At 36.1% G+C, this 21,085-nt stretch overlaps 1 long non-coding RNA gene across 1 annotated transcript in view; it reads left to right on the forward strand.

The window, feature by feature from the left end:
- The window catches only part of LOC118766934, a 47,007-nt gene that overhangs the window by 13,895 nt on the left and 12,027 nt on the right, over nucleotides 1-21,085 (forward strand). Inside the window, exon 2 of the long non-coding RNA XR_005002840.1 lies at nucleotides 20,167-20,302. This is a non-coding gene — a long non-coding RNA (uncharacterized LOC118766934). The remainder of the gene's footprint in view (nucleotides 1-20,166; nucleotides 20,303-21,085) is intronic.

The raw sequence follows: 21,085 nt of genomic DNA on the forward strand, positions 1-21,085 counted from the left end.
ATGTCAACCTAGCGGGTAGACTAAGAATGAAATGGTTAGATAAAATACATAATCTCAGTTGGTTACGCTTAGGAGTCAAGCTGCAAAGTCTTATGATGGTTCCTTCTGATAGGACCTTATGGAGGAGATGCCTGAGGATGCGACCCCTACAGTCCGACCACAGGAATGGTGAGCAGAGAAGATGGATGGCTACATACATACATACATACATACATACATACAATGTTATCCTCAAGAAAGATTTTCCTGACATCATATACATCAAAGGCATATCAGAAGCAGTAAGTATTCACACCTTTAAAAATAAGGAATACTGATGGCACACTCTAATAAAAACAGCTGTTCGTGGGAAACATAACAGACCTGATATTGTTCTGTAGGACAGGGAACAAAAGTTAGGAACTGTTGAAGAGGTCAGCTGCCCAGCGCATGTGAATGTACAGTTCAAATTTCAAGGAAAAGAAAATATTTATGGTGAATTAATGCAAAACTTGCAGCTCTTGTGCCCTGACTATGAATTCTCATTTGTTCCTGCCATCATAGGTGCATTTGGTTGTGTACCAATAAATTGGCACAAAATCCTAGAAATACTCGGTTTCAAGAGCAAAAGAAACTGACGCGGATTCACGAGATCCAATATATTAGTGGCACAGTGAAGATTTGTAAGACATTCCAAAGATTCTCCATCTGAGGTTCTTTATGTGAATAGATGCATAAACTTGGGTGTGTGGATCGATAGATCAACCAACGCAAAAACTCAGCCACATATTTAGAATCGCCGGTAACGTTTTTAACTCAAAGAGTCTTGCCACATTGCTACCGACCGACACACAAATACATACATACATGCATACACACACAGGTGACAAAAATACATACTTACACACATACACTCAAATACGTACATACACATACACACAAATACATACATACATACATACATGCATACATACATACATAATACATACCTACATGCATACATACATACATACATGCATACATACATACATAATACATACCTACATGCATACACGTATATACCATACATACATACATACATACATACATACATACATACATACATACATACATACATACAGTGAACTCTGCTCTGTTTCGTTGATCTCTCTTCGGTTATCTATTTGACCCTTTCTCATGAAAACATCGGAAACAGACGATGAAAATTAAACTAGACAGCACAACAGGTAAAGCTCTGAGCTTTGTCGTGTGAACTGGGCCACACTAACTCACTCACCTGAATGAACATACAGAGGAATTATATAATGTTAATCCAACACAACTAAGTTTAAAACTAGCCAAGACAACTGAAATGCAAGCGCAATCAATGGATGTAGCAGAATATTTTTATATTTATTTTGGAGAGAGTGAAGATGGTGGGATGGAAGAGTTGGTAGAGTGACAAATAGTATGTCTTGCAGAGTTTGGTAAAATGACGAAGTCAGTAGAGTAGAGGTCAAAATATAATATACCCTGCAGTGAATGTACGAATTTATTGCAAATTCCACCAGCATTAACATTACCTCTCATCGTTTTGGAATCAATAGAAATATAATCGATTTCTTCGACTATTCTACCGCCTGCTTCACCCCTCCTTGTATTTGTGTTCTGTGCTACTGTTAGAAACCATTATTAAGGCAGTGGTGTTGTGGATTTACTTGTGCCAAACAAAATGTTTTGGGATGTGATTATATACAAGTTCTAATCCCGGTGATATTGCTTTAGCATTTTTTCTTGAAGGCATTATTATTCAAGCTAAAGGAGAGACGTCTACGATGTAATGGAAATAGCAGCCAAATCTCCCTCAAACTACACTCTACCATCTTAGAAACGTGTTCGACGGAATAAATAATGCACACCTATATACACTTTTATTAAAGTAAAAAAAAAAAGTAAAGTAGGACCCGAGGAGAATAAAGATATTCTATTTCGTCCAATAGTAAGTAAAAGAGAGCTCAACATAGAATACAATATTTTGCTGTAAGGAAGAAGGGAAGCCTAATGTATCGGTAGATCCCTGCGGGAGAAACTTTATTAAAATTATTTCTGTTGCATATATATATATATATATATATATGTATGCATTATGTATATGTATGTATGTATGCATAAATATATATCTGTGTGTGTGTGTGCTTGTGTGTGTGTGTTTGGCCCTCACCACGGATAACAACCGGTGTTGGTGCACTTACGTCCACATAAATTAGCGATTCGGCAAAAGGGAATGATAAAACAAGTAACGGGTTTTAAAAATTCTGTGGTTGATTCGGTCTACTATAATTCTTCAAGGCAGTACCCCAGTATGGCTTCCGTCTAATAACTGGAACAATCAAAAGATCAAAAATAAACGATATAATTATTAATTCATAAAAAAAGTTCAGTAAAATTGCTGTGAAAATTATATTAATGAAAACCTGAGAGTTTTAGTATTTCTCCACGGTTGTTAATCGTCAGTCCCAATTATGAGTGGAGAGAAGAGTTTGTGTGTTTTACAACGAATGTCTTCTCTGGCATGTTTAATTATATTTCGTGCAAGAAGGCAATATCCACTCGGAGTCTCAGTAGTGTTGGTCAGAAAGAATAGACGAAAGGAATGATTTCATCATTGATACACGGTGCAAAGGCGCTCAAAGAGTTACTAATACACTATCAGCTTTTTATGTTTTACATGTGTGTGTGTTTGTATGTGTGTGTGCGTGCGTGTGCATGTATGCAGGCATGCATGTCTATGCACATACATATATGTATATGTATATACAGATGCATTGATATATACCTGGACTTATGATTCTGTATGCATGTATATGTTTATGCGTGTTTATATATATGTATATGTATACACACACACACACACACACACACACACACACACACACACACACACACACACATATATATATATATATATATATATATATATATACTCTTTGCTCTTTTACTTGTTTCAGTCATTTAACTGCGGCCATGCTGGAGCAGAACCTTTAGTCGAGCATATCGACCCCACGACTTATTTTTTGTACGCCTAGTACTTATTCTATCGGCCTTTTTCGCCGAACCACTAAGTTACGGGGACGTAAACACACCAACATCGGTTGTCAAGTGATGTTGGGGGGGGGACAAACACAGACACACAAACGTATACACACCCCTATATATATACATATATACATGTGCATATGCACATATGCATATATATGCATGTAAATGCATATACACTCAATATATATGTGCAGTACGTACATATATATATATATATATATATATATATATATATATATATATATATATATATATATATATATATATACATACATTTATATATATACCCATTTATATAACGGACTCTACCGTCGAAAACGACGCATAGGTGTTCAGCGAGAATATAGAAAAACGAATACCAGATAGACAATGAACAACACACTCACATTACTATTACTACTATTCACCAATGTTTGCAATTCATTCCCTTCACCTGGTGACACCTCATGTCAGTCCTCAGGTCACCAAAAGCAATATGAATATGAGCATGAGCACGTGATCAAGCTGAGAAATCACAATGTGTACAATAGTGGCTTGCAGGAAAACTTGTTCTGCTCGTTTTCTTTTTCTATTTTTCTGTAACTGTTCTTCATGAAAAACCCTTTGAGTTTTGAAATTTTTAAGTTAGAAAAAGCATACTCTCCTCTAGCCTGTACGGTTTCTCGCAAGATTCTGAAAGTTTCTTTCAAGCATTACAAATTATCTTACACACACGCGCGCGCGCGCACACACACACACACACACACACACACACACACACACACACACACAGAGATAATAGCTTATATACATAGAGAAATTGAGGCTTAACTAGTCCCTTAGAAGTTAAGTCAATTTCATCCCTCACTAACCCCTCTTTATATATATGTGTGTGCGGGTGTGTTTGATAAGTGCCAACGTACGAAACTCTCGGACCTTGAGTCACTCTCTTACTTCTACATATTAATAAAAATGTACATATACAATAATACCTCGTAGTACGAGTTTAATTCGTTCCATGACCGAGCTCGCTTTACGATTTATTCGCTTTTCAAATCAATTTTCCCCATTGAAATTAACTAAAATATAATTAATCCATTCCAGCCCCACAAAGCCACCCTAAAATAATTTTTATGGGTTTTAAAGCAAAAAAGGTGTAGTTACAAGTAAAATGACAGTTATAAAAAAAGAGAATACAGAAAAAATATGTAAACTGACTTGATTAACTTAATTATCTTAAAGATTGGACGATTTGTGCGTGGGGATGACGATAGACCAGGTAGGAGGGGGATTACTGTTTGGAAGGAGAATCTCCTTCCATTAAGACTTCAGGAAGGACAATTTCTGGCGTGTTTTCTCTCACTTCGCTTAATTTAGGCTCTTTGGACACGCTTTCTTTACTTTTTACACTTGCAGGTCGTTTCATAAGAAATATATAAAGAGAAGTCTGCTTTTTCCTGCCTTTCAAAATGTTACGAAAATGCGCCAGTGCAGTGTAATTAAATAAAGCAGCTGCACGACCTGTAGATACTTTTACAGGATGATATTTCTCTACAAATTCAGAAACATATTGCCATTTTGCCAACACTGCCTTTATGTCAGTCGTAGAGATAGCATGCTCTGCAACACTGTCCTCCGCTACACTGCCAGGCTATATCAATGAGTTTACAATGTTGTAGTTTACAATATTGTTGCAGTTTACAATTTTGTAGTGCTCCTTTCAAAACTCACGAAGTGTTAGATTTGTATATTCGGCGACTTCAAAACACCGACGAAACAGGTGTTTGATGTACAACTTATTAAAATTAGAAATTACCTGTTGCTCCATGAGCTGCAAGATAAGGATGGTGTTTGTTGCGTGAAAGGTACATAACTATTATAAAGTTAAATTCGTTCAGGATATCATCTTCGAGGTTAAGAGGGTGGGCAGGTTCACAGTCGAGGATGATGAGAGCCTTGACGGGAAGATTGTTCTCCAGAAGATACTTTTTCACTGCTGGTCTAAAGACAAGATTGACTCACTCGGAGAAGAATTGTCTGGTGACCCAAGCTTTAACGTTTGCCCTCCATATGACCTGCAGCTTCTCCTTCAGGATTTTGTGAGACTTGAACGCTCATGGGTTTTCGGAATGGTAGACAAGGAGCGGCTTAGTCTTCAGGTCTCCACTTGCATTGGCACAAAGGGCGAGAGGTAGCCTATCTTCTCCTCTGCGGTTATGTTGGTTCTTCTGGGCATTTTTTCCAAAAAAAGGCCATTTTTCTCACAGTTGAATACTTGTGCGATGTACCCCCCGGCTGCAATGAGCTGACGGAATTCACGCACGAAATCTTCAGCTGCCTTCGTATCAGAGCTCGCTGCTTCTCCATACCTGACGGCGCTATGAACACCAGTTCTCTTCTTGAAATTATCAAACCAGCCGCGACTGGCCTTAAATGCATCCGCTGATGTTTCCTCTGTCGCTGTTCCAGGGTTTTGCTTCAGGATATCCCCATACAGCGCTCGTGCTTTCTCGCAGATGATGGTCTCCGTAATCGTATTCTCTGCAAGTTACTTCTAGTTGATCCACAGGAGAAGCAATTTTCCGATCCTTTCGTGGACAGATGTGCGTTGCTTAGAGAGCCTGGAGATACCCTTTGCTGTTGTAATGGCCTTGATCTCATCCATTCTCTTCAGGATTGTGCAGATCGACGAAGTGCTTCGGTCGTATTGAGGTGTGATGTCCACTACACGCATTCCTCTCTCATTTTTATCAATGATTTCTTTCTACAATTCTATCGTAATCAGTTTTTTCTTCTTTTCAGCACTGTCTTTTGCACTAATATTCTAAGGAGCCATGGCTAGCACAACTAATTATAAAATAAGAGCAAAATATATACAAAAATAAACAAAATTATTTGGGTAAAACATAACAGGGATGCTGCCACAACGCGATAAACACGTGAACTGAGCGAGCGGAGGCTGCGCTTGTTGGAAGAGCGTGTGTGAGTTCAGCGTCGACTAGCGGTCGTTTGCATGAAACTCGGTCGTACTGCGAATTTCCGTTCGTGCTTCAAGACAAAATGTGCACGAGTCTCGGCTTGTACAGCAAACTACTCGTACAATGGTGCACTCGTACTGCGAGGTGCACTCGTACAATGGTGCACTCGTACTACTGTACTCATATTTTGCGTAGTATTTTTCCTGTCTGTATCAACATCCCTATATATACATATAAATATATAAAATTGTTATTAAATCGTGGTTTTGGCCGTGTTGGCTGCTATTTCTACCTATTAAAGGGTAGTTTTCTTTTGTGTTTAAATGTACACTATTTTAAAATATGAATATGTTGTCTACTGACTATTTATACATGCTAGACCACATGTGGTGATATTTATAACGAATATTCGCTACCCTACATATGTATCTTATGAATATGTTCTTAGCATTCTCGAAGATTCGGCTCGGCATTGTATTTATTGCCGACTGTAAATGTGCCTGCGTGCGAAGTTTTGAAAAATTATAACATATAATGACGGGGCACGTGTTCTTGTCTCTGAATTATAAGTAATTTATTGAGGCCGGTTACTGATGAGAATTCGCCTGGCGATAATATTGTTTTGCTAAATTACCTACTAAAGGATGGCAAATAATCTTATCTTCTAAAGAAATTCGAGACCATGTTGATACAGATGTTGATAACCGCTAATAAAAATAACAAGGTAAAAGTTTTTAGTTTTCAATTCCTTCGAAAATTGCTATTAAATCGTGGTTTTGGCCGTGTTGGCTGCTATTTCTAGCATGCAAAAATTACCTATTAAAGGGTAGTTTTCTTTTGTGTTTAAATGTACACTATTTTAAAATATGAATATCTATATATATATATATACATACATACATATATATATATACATATATATACATACATACATATATATATATATATATAATATATATATATATATATATATATATATATATATATATATATATATATATATATATATATATATATATATATAGGATAAATGTAAAAAAACACAAACTGGGACAAGAACGCAAAACATTTAGAAGACGATACAAAAAAAAAAACGGACGGGACATTCGAAGCCTTCGATCTTCAGTCAAAAACCGGATCATCTTCGCAATTTCGGCTGATTAATTTTGAGATTGCTCCGACTTGGCCAGCCACAAAGGAAAATCTAAGCCAAGCGCCTTAGATTCCTTGGAAGAAAGCCTCGAATGTATACAAAACAAGGACGGGAACGGATAAGAATACAAAAATACGTAAAAAATAATAATGATAATTATAGGCGTAGGAGTGGCTGCGTGGTAAGTAGTTTGCTTACCATCCACATGGTTCCGGGTTCAGTCCCACTGCGTGGCACCTTGGGCAAGTGTCTTCTACTATAGCCTCGGGCCGACCAAAGCCTTGAGTGGATTTGGTAGACGGAAACTGAAAGAAGCCCGTCGTATATATGTATATATATATATGTGTGCGTGTGTGTTTTTGTGTCTGTGTTTGTCCCCCTTGCATTGCTTGACAACCGATGCTGGTGTGTTTATGTCCCCGTCACTTAGCGGTTCGGCAAAAGAGACCGATAGAATAAGTACTGGGCTTACAAAGAATAAGTTCCGGGGTCGAGTTGCTCGACTAAAGGCGGTGCTCCAGCATGGCCGCAGTCAAATGACTGAAACAAGTAAAAGAAAAAATAAAAGAAATAACACGAATAAGAATACGAAAATACGTAAAAACAATAATGATAATAATAATAACAAAAACAGGACGTTACAGACAGGTGTCTTTTCGACTGGACGGGTGAACTTGAGCTGGCGCATTGAAAAATTCCCTAAAGGCGAAGAGAGAAATAAAATGTATCTGGCCTATACGGCTGTTGATCACGAAAAGGCAGAACAGCAGACCAAAAGTTAGTCACGTGTGAGCGGGACAGAGGAAGAGAGAAAAAAGGGAACAAGGAACAAAGGAGGAGGAGGGGAGAGAGAGAGAAAGAGACGGGTCAAAGTGGAGTGCAAAGTGTGAAAGGCAGAGAAATGTAGGAGAGGGGGAGAGAGAGAGACAGTGTTGTAGAATCGTACCATGTATTAGAGAAAAAATGTATTTCACTTACATATATATATACTAGCAGCATAGCCCGGCGTTGCCCGGGTATGTAAGAAACTTTGTCGATAAGCAATGCCCTTTACCTTTTTACCCTTTTTTGTACTCATTGAACCGTTATTTTGTAAAATGAAGCCTAAAAGGCATTAAGGCATTCAAGGCACCGTTCCCTTGCATGCATGAAGAAAATCTATGACAGTCAAAGTGCATTTTCTGGTTTTGTTTAGCACACCCAACCCAGTTCTGCGGGATCAGTGTCACGACGGGAACGCATGGGTTGGGAGTTTGACAGGCAGAGGTGATAAGGTTGCACATGCTGGCCCTTTTGACACCGCCCCACCGAACCCAAGTTGGGTTCGGACCACAGCTAAGCCCTATCTAATCCTAACCTAAATCTAGCGAAAGGGGGCTGGGGGCTCGGGAGCCTCTAGTAGGCAACGGCTAATCCCGATCTAGTCTTTTCCCTCTAGGGAACGAAGGCGCATGTGTAGGTTGCAACGTCTTCTCTTCACTCCAATACTTCTGTGTATACGACGTTCCAAGCTGAAGTGGCAAAAATCGACTAAATCGCCTGAAATCCGCGAACTATTTAACAAAAGTCAGTTTTGTAGGGTTCGCATGGTCGGTCTCAAAGTGATATGGTTTTGTCGATTTCTCCCAATACTTGTTAACTGCATTGACAAAAGGTCGTTAGTTTGACATTTAATGCAAACTTGATGTCCAACATCGGTGTAGGGAAAATCTATGTGAACTTTCAAAAATTATCACAGAAAATTCGGTTTGCTATGTGTGCCACATATGATGTAATTAACCGATTTTTTCCAGTAATGACGTATCCTATTGGAATCAAAAGGACCATATAGCTTCTTGGAGCAGACATGATGCTAGCTGTGAATTTCAAAAAAAATTCCTGCCAATTTGTTAAAGATATTGTCGAAAATATGTAATCTTGAATTTGAATGCGATTTCCCAAAATGGCATGATTTTATCGATTTTTTCTGATGGTAAGGTATTGCATGGAAAACTAACGTCAGAATTAAGTTCCTTAGGGTAACATTAAACTTCAACATGAGTCTGGTGAAAATCGATTGCAAGTTGCGAAAACTACAACGGAAAATGTGTTGCATATGATAAGCTTAGATTCTCGACCCCATGTCGAATTTATTGATTTTTTTCAGAACTGGGGGAACTTTTCAAAATTTTCGCTGGGTTAGTTTTGAATTATGACATTGGGCTATGTGTGTGTCAAGTTTCATCAGAATCGGTTGAAAGCCGTGGTCAGGGTCAGGGTACAACCTGACAGACACACAGACAGACAAACTGCCTTTTATATATATAAAGACTAGCAGTATCGCCCGGCGTTGCTCAGGTTTGTAAGGGAAATAACTATAAAGCATTTTTAGAGAGTTATAGCCAAAAAATAGCAAAAAATGGAAAAAAATTATGGTAAATTTTTTTTTAGTTAAAGAAGGTGGAGTTGCGTCCCCTAGACAGTTTGCGGTTTGTGTTTCTGATTCTCGACCCCATGTCAAATTTATCGATTTTTTTCAGAACTGGGGGAACTTTTCAAAATTTTCGCTTCGTTAGTTTTGAATTATGACATTGGGCTATGTGTGTGTCAAGTTTCATCAGAATCGGTTGAAAGCCGTGGTCAGGGTGAGGGTACAAGCAAACAGACACACAGAAACACGCACAGACAAACTGCCGTTTATATAGAGAGAGATATATATACATACATACATACATACATACACATACATACATACATACATACATACATACATACATGCATACATACATACATACATACATACATATATATATATATATATATATATATATATATATATATATATATATATATATATATAATATATATATATACATACATAAAGCAAATGCACCCGTCCTTTGGGCGGTTTAAATTGCTTTGGTATTTTTTAAACCAAATAATTGAACTACCGAGAAGGTTTATGAGTAACACGGCAATCTATGCTTTCGATTAACCTAGGAATGGAAAATCGAATTGAAGGCTGGTTATTGTGGAAGTCGTTGCACTTTAATGTTCATGGAACATATAAGTTTGCAAGTGATGTAAAGTATAGCTACTGAAGTGTTTTGGGAGTAGATTACAGATAATGTCTACAAACTATAGTTGTTTTACATGAAAGCGAAATTTATTGTCAGAAGCAGCCATATAAATGGTGTAAGGAAATTGAAGGAAGACGTTGAAACTTCCCCTCTGCGAGTTTATTTTTCTCAACAGCAAAGGGAGTAATTTCTTCGGAGAGATAAGCAAACAAAATCCCCCTTTATTCTGTCTTCCCACATAGCCTGCGCTTAAACTAACAGTGAATGCGGCATAAAGTTAAATTGGCGTGAAGCTTTCTGAAAGATACGTATAGCTTTTGCTAGTAGAAACAAGACTGTTATCTAATGATTGATTCTTTGGTCTACGAATCATAAGTGATTGTTTAAAAAAAGCTAAATCGACAATGCTAAAATGTATTTGAAACAATGGACAACAGTCAAAATATAATGGATGGGTAAATAAACATCCTTAAAGTGACACAACGCATTGGTAGGTAAATAAGGGTATCAACAGATGGAAGACAGGGAAGGGAACATCACCTCTCATGTAATTTAGGATAGGTAAAGGTAAGCTTGCCAAAGTTTGATGCAGTTTGAATATGGAGATTAAGATTTTTTGGTATTGGATAACCCTCGCGTACAGTGTTCCTAGTCAATTTAATCATGGTGGCAGGTGGACTGTCGAAATAAATAAATAGACAAAATCCTTTCACTTTTATATAAAGATTAAAAAAGTATGTAAGATCCTACACACAAAAAAAAAACTATGTCCATTTAGGTCCATTTACGCAGGAACTCTGGGCAAAATGTTTAGTGCATGACCATCCTTGAGACATAAGTAATGTGTGTGTAAAGTTTGGTGAAAATCGGGTGAGAATTGTGGAAATGTATGCGTTAGTCATTATACACACACATACTGTGATTTATCTATACTAGATAATATATATATATATATATATATATATATATATATATGTCTGTATGTATATATATATATATATATATATATATATATACACACACACACACACATATATATATATATATATATATATATATATATATATATATATATATATATATATATATATATATGTCTGTATGTATGTATATATATATATATATATATCTGTATGTATATATATATATATATATATATATATATATATATATATATATGCATGTATGTATATATCTGTATGTATGTATATATATATATATATATGTATGTATGTAAATATATGTATGTATGTATATATATATATGAATGTATGTAAATATATGTATGTATATATATGTGTTTGTATATATGTATGTGTATCTTTATATATATAAAACTGAGAATGTGTGTCTGTCTGTCTGTCTGTCTGTCTGTCTGTCTGTCTGTATGTATGTTTCCCTTAAACTTGAGAACTACACAACCAATTTCATTCAAATTTTACGCATGCCTTACTTAGGGTCCATGTAGTTTCATGGGTAAAAAAAAATGTTCAACTTCTTACCTAGAGCAAGCCCATAGCAATATCATATCTTCTCCACTATTACGTGTTAAAAGTGAAACAAAAATATTTCTCTATTTTATGTCAGATGCTTTCACTTTAACAATAAAAATAATAATAACAATTGAATTATATGTTGTAAGTAATAATTAAAATCAAACTAAAGTATAATATAATCGTAACATAACAAAAGTAAAAATAGCAATTGGTATAAAATTGCATCAATGATTTGAACTTGAATAAGTGGTTTCACATGAATGGGAATAAATTAAAAATAAAATTAGCCTGCAGAAATGGAATAGTCCAGATGGATAATAAAAAATTAGATTAAAGAAAAGACTATTGTCTATAAAGTATGCAATGTAGAGAAAAAAGATTTGAACACATGGAGGAAAGCACCTTCGAAAAGTGTCTTGGTGCGACTATGAAAGATATCTAATCAGAGGCGGTAAATTTGCCACAATAGAAACAAGGTTCGAGTCAACGGAGCGTGCAAGGGAGTACTCGACTCGAATTTGCAAAGTGGAAATATTTTACCTTTACCTTTATATCTGGGACGTAGGACGTCCCGGAAAAAAATTTTAAATGCCCCCCCCCCCGAAGTAGAGATAGGCTGGATTGTAACCACACTTCTATACAAGAGGGAGGACAAGATACAATTGATCGAAATTACAAGAGACGGGCTAACAATTCCAGTCTGAGTATTGTTATCACTAGCGATATCAAGATATAACTTTGTATTTTGCATTTTATGTGTAGATGTATATATATAGAGATCTACATGTAATATGTACACATATATATACACATATATACATGCACTAGCACTATGACCCGGCAACGACGGGTCTTTAATGCTAGTATATATATATGCATGCATGTGTATGTATGTGTATATATATTGGTAATATATATATATATATATTTGATTTGATCTAGTTTCAGCTCATGAGCTGTGGCCATGCTGGGGCACTGCCATTTGGTGTTGCTACATAATTTTGCTTCACTAATTCTTTTTAGAAATCGACATTTGGTGCATGAGGGAGTTTGATGCCGCTGTCCTCATCTGCACTTCCTGCTGTGAAGTTGGTTCATCTGGGACACTTGACAGTAGGTCTCTCAGGTTCTTCGGGAGGATATTGAGCTGTCGGCCTTTAAAGCCCAGGTTGTCGCAATATCTTGTCTTATACCTTAATGGTAAAGTTGAAGTCTTTGGCACTATGCAGTGGCCCCCTATTCTAGCATTAGTATAACTCTCGATGCCGACGTTTAGGACAAGTCCATCTAGGATCTTCCAGATGGCATATCTTATGGCCTATTTTATGGCATATCTTTCCCGCCTACGCTCTAGGGAACAGAGTCTCAATCTCTTGAGTCTTTCCCAGTAGCTTATTTGCTGCATAGAGGCTATCTTCTTCGTTGGATTGCCTCAAGTTCTGCAATTAATTTTACACTGGTTGGTGACCATAGCTGGAAGCAATAGTCAAAACAGCTTAGGACAACTGCCCTCCAGCGGACCATCATGGTTTCCTGATTTCTCGTTCTAAAAGTTCTAAGAATCCATCCGGTCAGCCCCTCTATTTCATTGCCAAGTTAGCAATATGCACATGGAAGGATGCATCATTACTCATGTAAATGCCCAGGCCTCGCATTGACTTTGTCTCTGGGATTGCAATCCCTTTAGGTCCAGTGTATTTAACTGGTATTGCATTTAGCACAAGGCTTGAAACTTTTCAGCATTAAATTGCATGCTATTCTTCTCAGCCCATTTGTATATTTCATCCAACTCACGTTGCAGGTGCATAGCGTCTTAAAGGTTCTGTATCACCTGTAAGACTTTTGTATCATCTGCATAATTAGTGATGGTGACTCTCTGTGTGGCTGAGGGCATATCTGAGAGGGTCATTATGAACAGTAGTGGTCCCAAGACAGTGCCTTGTGGAACACGGCTCACTATTTGTGTGTCACTGGAGGTGGCCCCATTGGCTACTCCCACCTGACTCCTATCCTTCAAAAAGTCATGCAGCCATTTTCCTAATTTTCCGACTATGCCGAGATCCCGCAGTTTGTGACATATTCCATGATCGACTTTATCGAAGGCCTTTGCAAAGTAGAAATATATCACATCCACATTTGAGTGGTTGAGCAGCTGTTTCAACACCCAGTCATAGTGTTGTAAAAGCTGAATCAAGCAGCTTCTTCCTGGTTGGAAACCATGTTGGGTGTCAGTCAGCAAGTCATTTTCTTCAAGGAAGATGGTTAGTTTTCTTCTGACTATTCATTCCATGACTTTGCTGATGTGCGAAGTCAGAGAGATAGTCTGTAGTTTTTGGCCTCTGCTCTGCTACCGCCTTTATGAATACGGCATATTTTACCTTCCTCCAGCTTGCTTGGAAGTTTGTCTGTTGCAAAGAAGCTCTGGAAGAGGGAATGCAGTGGTCTTGCTAGAACTCGCTTACATGATTTTCATCTATAGCCCTTATTATATCGTCTTATTTTATATTGATGTAATTAATCATCACTGCCTCTGTTTTTATATCTGCAGTGGTAAAAAAAAGTCAGTTGGATTGCTGACTTGCAAGTGTCCTAGGGTGGACTGAAAATACTTCTGAATTACTCATTTAGTATTTTACTTATCCTCCTCTTTGGGGTTTCCTGTGAGTGAACCATCTTTTTCGAGGAGTGGCCCTACCCTGCAGTGCACTGAGGCTGTTTCTTTGACAAACTTGTAGAAGGCTCTGGGGTTAGATTTTATGTTGTCTTTAGCTTAGGCTTCTTTGTCTGCTCTTTCTTATTCATGGGTGAGTTGCAGATTGTTTTTCAGTCTCCAGCAGTTGTATTTTCAGGCTGGATTTCTCAGTGCTTTCAGTTTGTGTTTAGGCGATTTGAAATCTTTGTATGCCGTCTCATAAAAGTTTTCCTCTACCTCGGGATTTTGTTCTTGAGTACAGTGGCCGTTCTCTCCGGGACACATTTGTAGCATATGTCTTGCATTACAGACATGAATTGTTGAAGTTTCATGTCGATGTCCGGTGAGGAGAGAAGATATGTATATATATAAATATGTGTATGTGTTTGTGTGAGCGTGTGTTTATTTATATATGTATGTCTATATATATATATATATGTGTGTGTGTGTGTGTGTGCATGAATGTCTATATATATGTATGTATGTATATATATATATATATATATATATGTGTATGTATGTATATGTATGTATGTATGTGAATATATATATGTATGTGTATATATGTATATGTAGACATATGTATGCATGTATATATATATATATATATATATATATATATATATACTAAGTCATCTCATAAATAATGCCATATTTTTATACTTCTTTTATTTTTCATAATTAAGATAAACAATTTTTTTTTAAATGTAAAATATACTCTCCTTAATTTTCTACAATGTTCTTCCATCTGTGTGGAAGACTCGCAAGGCTCCTCTTCCAAAATTCTCTTGTCCGCGACGAAAATTTTCCTCCCACATTGTTCTGACCTCGTCTACAGAATTCATATTTTACCCGTCCATATGATTTTGAAGACTGCGGAATAAATGACCATCAGATGGGGCAATGTTTGGCGAATATGGTGGATGGTGCATCATTCGTTTCCACATTCAAATTGCTCTAGCCTTTGGAATGTCATCCTCGGTATATGTGGTCGAGTATTATCCTGATGGAAGAACACCTTTCGTCTTGAAACCAAAGATGGTCGTTTTTCTTCCAGCACTGACTTAAGCCGCCCAAGCTGCTCTCGGTAGATCTCCTTTGTTATCGTTTGGTTTGGATTTAAAAGTTCAAAGTGGACTAAACCTTTCACATCCCACGAAACAGAACAACACCTTACGCAGTTGAAGATCTTTAGCCTGGGGTGCCGGTGTTTCTCTTTTCCCTACCTACCGTCTTCGGCGCTTGATATTTTTATAGAGAACCCATTTCTCGTCACCAGTCACTATTCAATCCAAAAACGGGTCATTCGTGAGACGTGACTGCAAAGATCACACATTCACTCTCTACGAACGATTAGAGTCGGAAAGTTTGGCCCGAATTGCTGACTTTTCCGATGGCACGCAGGTATTGATGAATGGTTTCTCTGCTAGTTCCTCAACAGTTACGACAGGATTTTGTTCCACTAGGTTTTGCAGTACGTCCTCGTCGAACTCTACAGATCTTCCAGGACAAGGCTCGACTTCTAGGTTGTAGTTTCCGGCTCGGAATTTCTGGAACCACTGTTGACACGGCTTACATTTATTGTCCGGTCTCCATATACTGCATTATTATTCCTCGCACTTTCTGTTGCGTTGTTGCCTTTATTGAACTCATAAAGCAAAATATACTAAATATAGTCCCTAGTCACTTCCAGATAGCTTTGTAAAATAACTGTTACAATCGAACTGCACTCTTCAAAACTTGTACTAAGAATAGGTTCAAAGTAAAATTACTACTTATTTTTATAGCAAGTTGATGCAGGTAGTTTATCTCATTCCCCTCCAACTTTTTGTTCATGCAATTGAAAAAACTGCATTATTTATGGGATGACCCAATATTTATATATGTGTGTGTGTGTGTGTCAGTGTATGTATGTATGTGTATATGTATATATATATACACATATGTATGCATGGATATGTGCGTGCGCGCGCACGCGTGTGTGATTCAAAGAGAGTTAAAGGTTGTGCATCCAATATACTGCTTGTAGAATACCTAATTAATACAAAAGTGTTGGTTATTGCGTGGCAATTTCACGACTGAGTATAATAATTAGGCGAGGGTAATAAGTGGTTTTACCCGAAATTTATATGGCAAGAAGAAAATGGAGGGAATCCAGAGGTAATATTCATCAGATGTTAGACATTATATTATGTCTATTTATTTATTTTAAACAGTTCAGATACTATATAAATACATGTGTAAGGTATTAGTAATTTCTAGAATAGAGAGAGAAGAGCAGTTTCTTACAAGAGGTCACTGTATCCCACATGTTATTTCCATCTTTTCAGTGTACTATAGTAATCTGTAAATAATTGGGGTTCTTGGGTATGCCTCTAGGCTTCGTCAGAGAGTTTTATAAGATAGTCCAAGAAGTTCATAGGGCTAATTTACGCGCGCGCACACACACATGCATATATATATATATATATATATATATATATATACATACACACATTCACATATACATACATATACATACACACATGTGTGCATATCTGCATATGCATATGTATATATATATATATATTATATATATAATATATATATATATATATATATATATATATATATAAGATAAGAAAATGGAGAAATACATCTAAATCAAATATCAATTATCAGATAATACTCAATCACATACTTTATTAAACCACCACATAAGAGACTGTAGGGTTAAACATAAAAAAGCAGAACAAATCAGTGTACACAAAGGAATGTACATAAAAAAGTGTACATAAAAGAGTAATATTGTATAATAAGTAGAATATATATAAAAAAGAGAATATAAATATAAGTAAATATAAATATAAGTATAGATGACATCTTACAGCTGTTTCGGCCATGTAGATAAGTATGTCTCATTTTACCAATATTAGCCTTTTATGGTAGGTCAATATATGGATATAAATGAGACATTTAGAAAAGTATCATAAGGCCTCTTCGGAGATATACATATACATATGAGTGCATATACTCACACTCCTATACATATAAAAATATACATATACATAATAATGTAAATAAATAATATAAATTAGTAAACATATATATGTTCCACATTCAATGTTTCAGTTTTTCAACTTAATATTGTGATAATAAACATACACATATTAGTACCTAGATGCAAATATACATAGTCAATAGTACATTATATTACTTCCTACTAATTTCCAAAGTGTCATAAAAGTTAGCATCATTATCGTTGTCAATACCATTAATGCTACCATCATTATCATTCATAATATTGTTAATATCGCTTACGTTAGGATCAAAAGTGGCACATATGTATGTCCGGGTTCCATTTAGTAATTTTCCTTATGACATAAATACACTATTGGATTTGAATTTAAATTATCATTGTCTTCCTCATGGTTGGTCCGTTGAGAGCCGTCCCCACACCGCACAAGAAAAACATACACATCCACATCCAACCCTAAACCCACACGTCTACATAAAGACCCACACACACATGCACACACACATGAGTAAACCCCGACACATCGCTACACATTCACTAGATTGCAGAGTGCATGTCTGTCATCGCATGGCTTATAGACAAATCAGTACAGGCCGCAGTGTCTATACACTAACACTAACTTATAATTAATTTAATTTAATTCATAATTAATGAACTTATATCTAAGTTAATAGTAACTTCTGTTTACTTTTTGTGTATGTATATATACGTCTTTGGATGGGCAGACATATATTTTTAATTTATGATTTAGTGGATGTGGGTTGAGGTGTCGAGGTGTGTGAAAATGTGTATGTGTACGTATGTATGTTTTTGTACGTATAGGTATGTTCGTGGGTGTATGTACGGATGTATGTTTTTGTTATACATATGAGTACGCAGGTGCGTATTTGGATATGTATATATGTATATGCAAATATTTATTCATGGGTGGATATAAGTATAGGTTTTATTTGTACGTATGAGTGCGCTGACATATATTTAAATATGTATATATGTGTGTAGAAATGTTCCCTGATACAGTATATGAGATTGTATTAATATCTATGAGTATATGCGGATGTGCGTGTGAGTGTGTGTGTTAGTGTATAGACCCTGCGGCCTGTACTGATTTGTCTATAAGCCATGCGATGACAGACATGCACTCTGCAATCTAGTGAATGTGTAGCGATGTATCGGGGTTTACTCATGTGTGTGTGGGTCTTTATGTGGACGTGTGGGTTTAGGGTTGGATGTGGATGTGTATGTTTTTCTTGTGCGGTGTGGGGACGGCTCTCAACGGACCAACCATGAGGAAGACAATGATAATTTAAATTCAAATCCAATAGTGTATTTATGTCATAAGGAAAATTACTAAATGGAACCCGGACATACATATGTGCCACTTTTGATCCTAACGTAAGCGATATTAACAATATTATGAATAATAATGATGGTAGCATTAATGGTATTGACAACGATAATGATGCTAACTTTTATGACACTTTGGAAATTAGTAGGAAGTAATATAATGTACTATTGACTATGTATATTTGCATCTAGGTACTAATATGTGTATGTTTATTATCACAATATTAAGTTGAAAAACTGAAACATTGAATGTGGAACATATATATGTTTACTAATTTATATTATTTATTTACATTATTATGTATATGTATATTTTTATATGTATAGGAGTGTGAGTATATGCACTCATATGTATATGTATATCTCCGAAGAGGCCTTATGATACTTTTCTAAATGTCTCATTTATATCCATATATTGACCTATCATAAAAGGCTAATATTGGTAAAATGAGACATACTTATCTACATGGCCGAAACAGCTGTAAGATGTCATCTATACTTATATTTATATTTACTTATTTTATATTCTCTTTTTTATATATATTCTACTTATTATACAATATTACTCTTTTATGTACACTTTTTTATGTACATTCCTTTGTGTACACTGATTTGTTCTGCTTTTTTATGTTTAACCCTACAGTCTCTTATGTGGTGGTTTAATAAAGTATGTGATTGAGTATTATCTGATAATTGATATTTGATTTAGATGTATTTCTCCATTTTCTTATCTTGTATTAGTAATTTGTGGTAAATCATTTTACCTTTGCCCATATAATACAGTAAATGAATTGATTGCATTTGCAATCCTTAACATTAACTTTGTTGGGTACTTCACTAGCAGTATATTGGATATAGGTTATCCCATGGAGGGTTGCATTTACAACCCCTATCTCAATTTGTATATATATATATGTGTGTGTGTGTGTGTGTGTGTGTGTGTGTGTGTGTGTGTGTGTGTTTTAAAAAAGCCCACTCCAGTTTTCTAAATGTTCTGGGATTTTGCAACTGACCTCTAAAATTTGTAGACATGCTGAACTGAGGACCATACACGACACACAAACGTCTTGTAACACATCAGGAGGAAACATTAGTTCAGACATATTTCATTAATCTGTTTTATTTTATTTTACTTTTATTTTTTTGCTTGTTGTGTTAATGATTCTGATATAAAAATGATGTACTCATTAAGCCATTGGCAATTGTGAGAACGTAGCATCCCACGCAAATACATTATTTTCTTCCAATATTATTTCTGATGTATGGTGTCTGTGTTCCGTTAGCAATCGAGGAATTATAATGATTTTCCTTCAGTATTTATTAAATATTCCTTGAATCTCTTTGCATCATCTATTACGTTCGTTCAGTTTTACTCCTTTATTGTTTCAGCCATCCAGCTACGGCTTATGCTTGGACACCGCCATTAATGATTGTGAAAATGAAGTATTTGCACTAATAGCCATTCTCACATATAAGAATTCCGTTATAAACAAGAAATTCCAGGAGCTTTTCAACAGCAGTTACAGTATGTATTTTCACTTCAAAAACCTTCAGTCTTCTATACTATATTCCAGCGACTGGGTTCCCTATTTTTTAAAGTATAATTAATGTTCCAAGATGTATTTATTGACGCCTGTAATTTCGACTAAAAAAACAGGCGGGCGCCTGCGGAAATATGGAAATTCTTATTTTGTGGGAATATGCTATGAATAAGCATTTGACATTGTATAAAACGAAAACGATGGGTCGGCGGACAGAAAGACACGAAATGCCAGCTCAAGTGTAATTAATGTCGACTTGGGCTATTTCATCAATTATTACATTTCATACTGCATATTTTTCCATGTAACATTGCATTATCTCATCTCATCTTTCTATTTTCTAATGTCATGTATATGTTGAGGCAGCTGAAAATATAGGGCACTGCAATTTTGTGCAGCTATAGACCAAAGGACTGTAAGTTGCATCGATGCACATGTGTGAAGTTTTTATATCCGTATTCTGCTACACGCGCGCGCGCGCACACACACACACACACACACACACACACACACACACACACGCACATACACACACGCACGCGCGCGATCGAAATCTCAGGGAAAAATATAATTTCTATTTTGTAAATTTGATGTTGCCAAATAAATATTATCTTACGCCATCTTATCTTCACTATTCCATTTCCCTTTAACAATCATGTCGAGATGTCAATGTTGTCCAAGAAAGCTTCTGGCATATGTGTTGGCTGATTTAGTTGTTCTATAACAAAGAAAAACAAACTTTCCAATTGTGACCATTCCAACGTTTT

This window comes from Octopus sinensis, linkage group LG18 (assembly GCF_006345805.1).
Source record: "Octopus sinensis linkage group LG18, ASM634580v1, whole genome shotgun sequence".
In the NCBI taxonomy this organism is placed as follows: domain Eukaryota; kingdom Metazoa; phylum Mollusca; class Cephalopoda; order Octopoda; family Octopodidae; genus Octopus; species Octopus sinensis.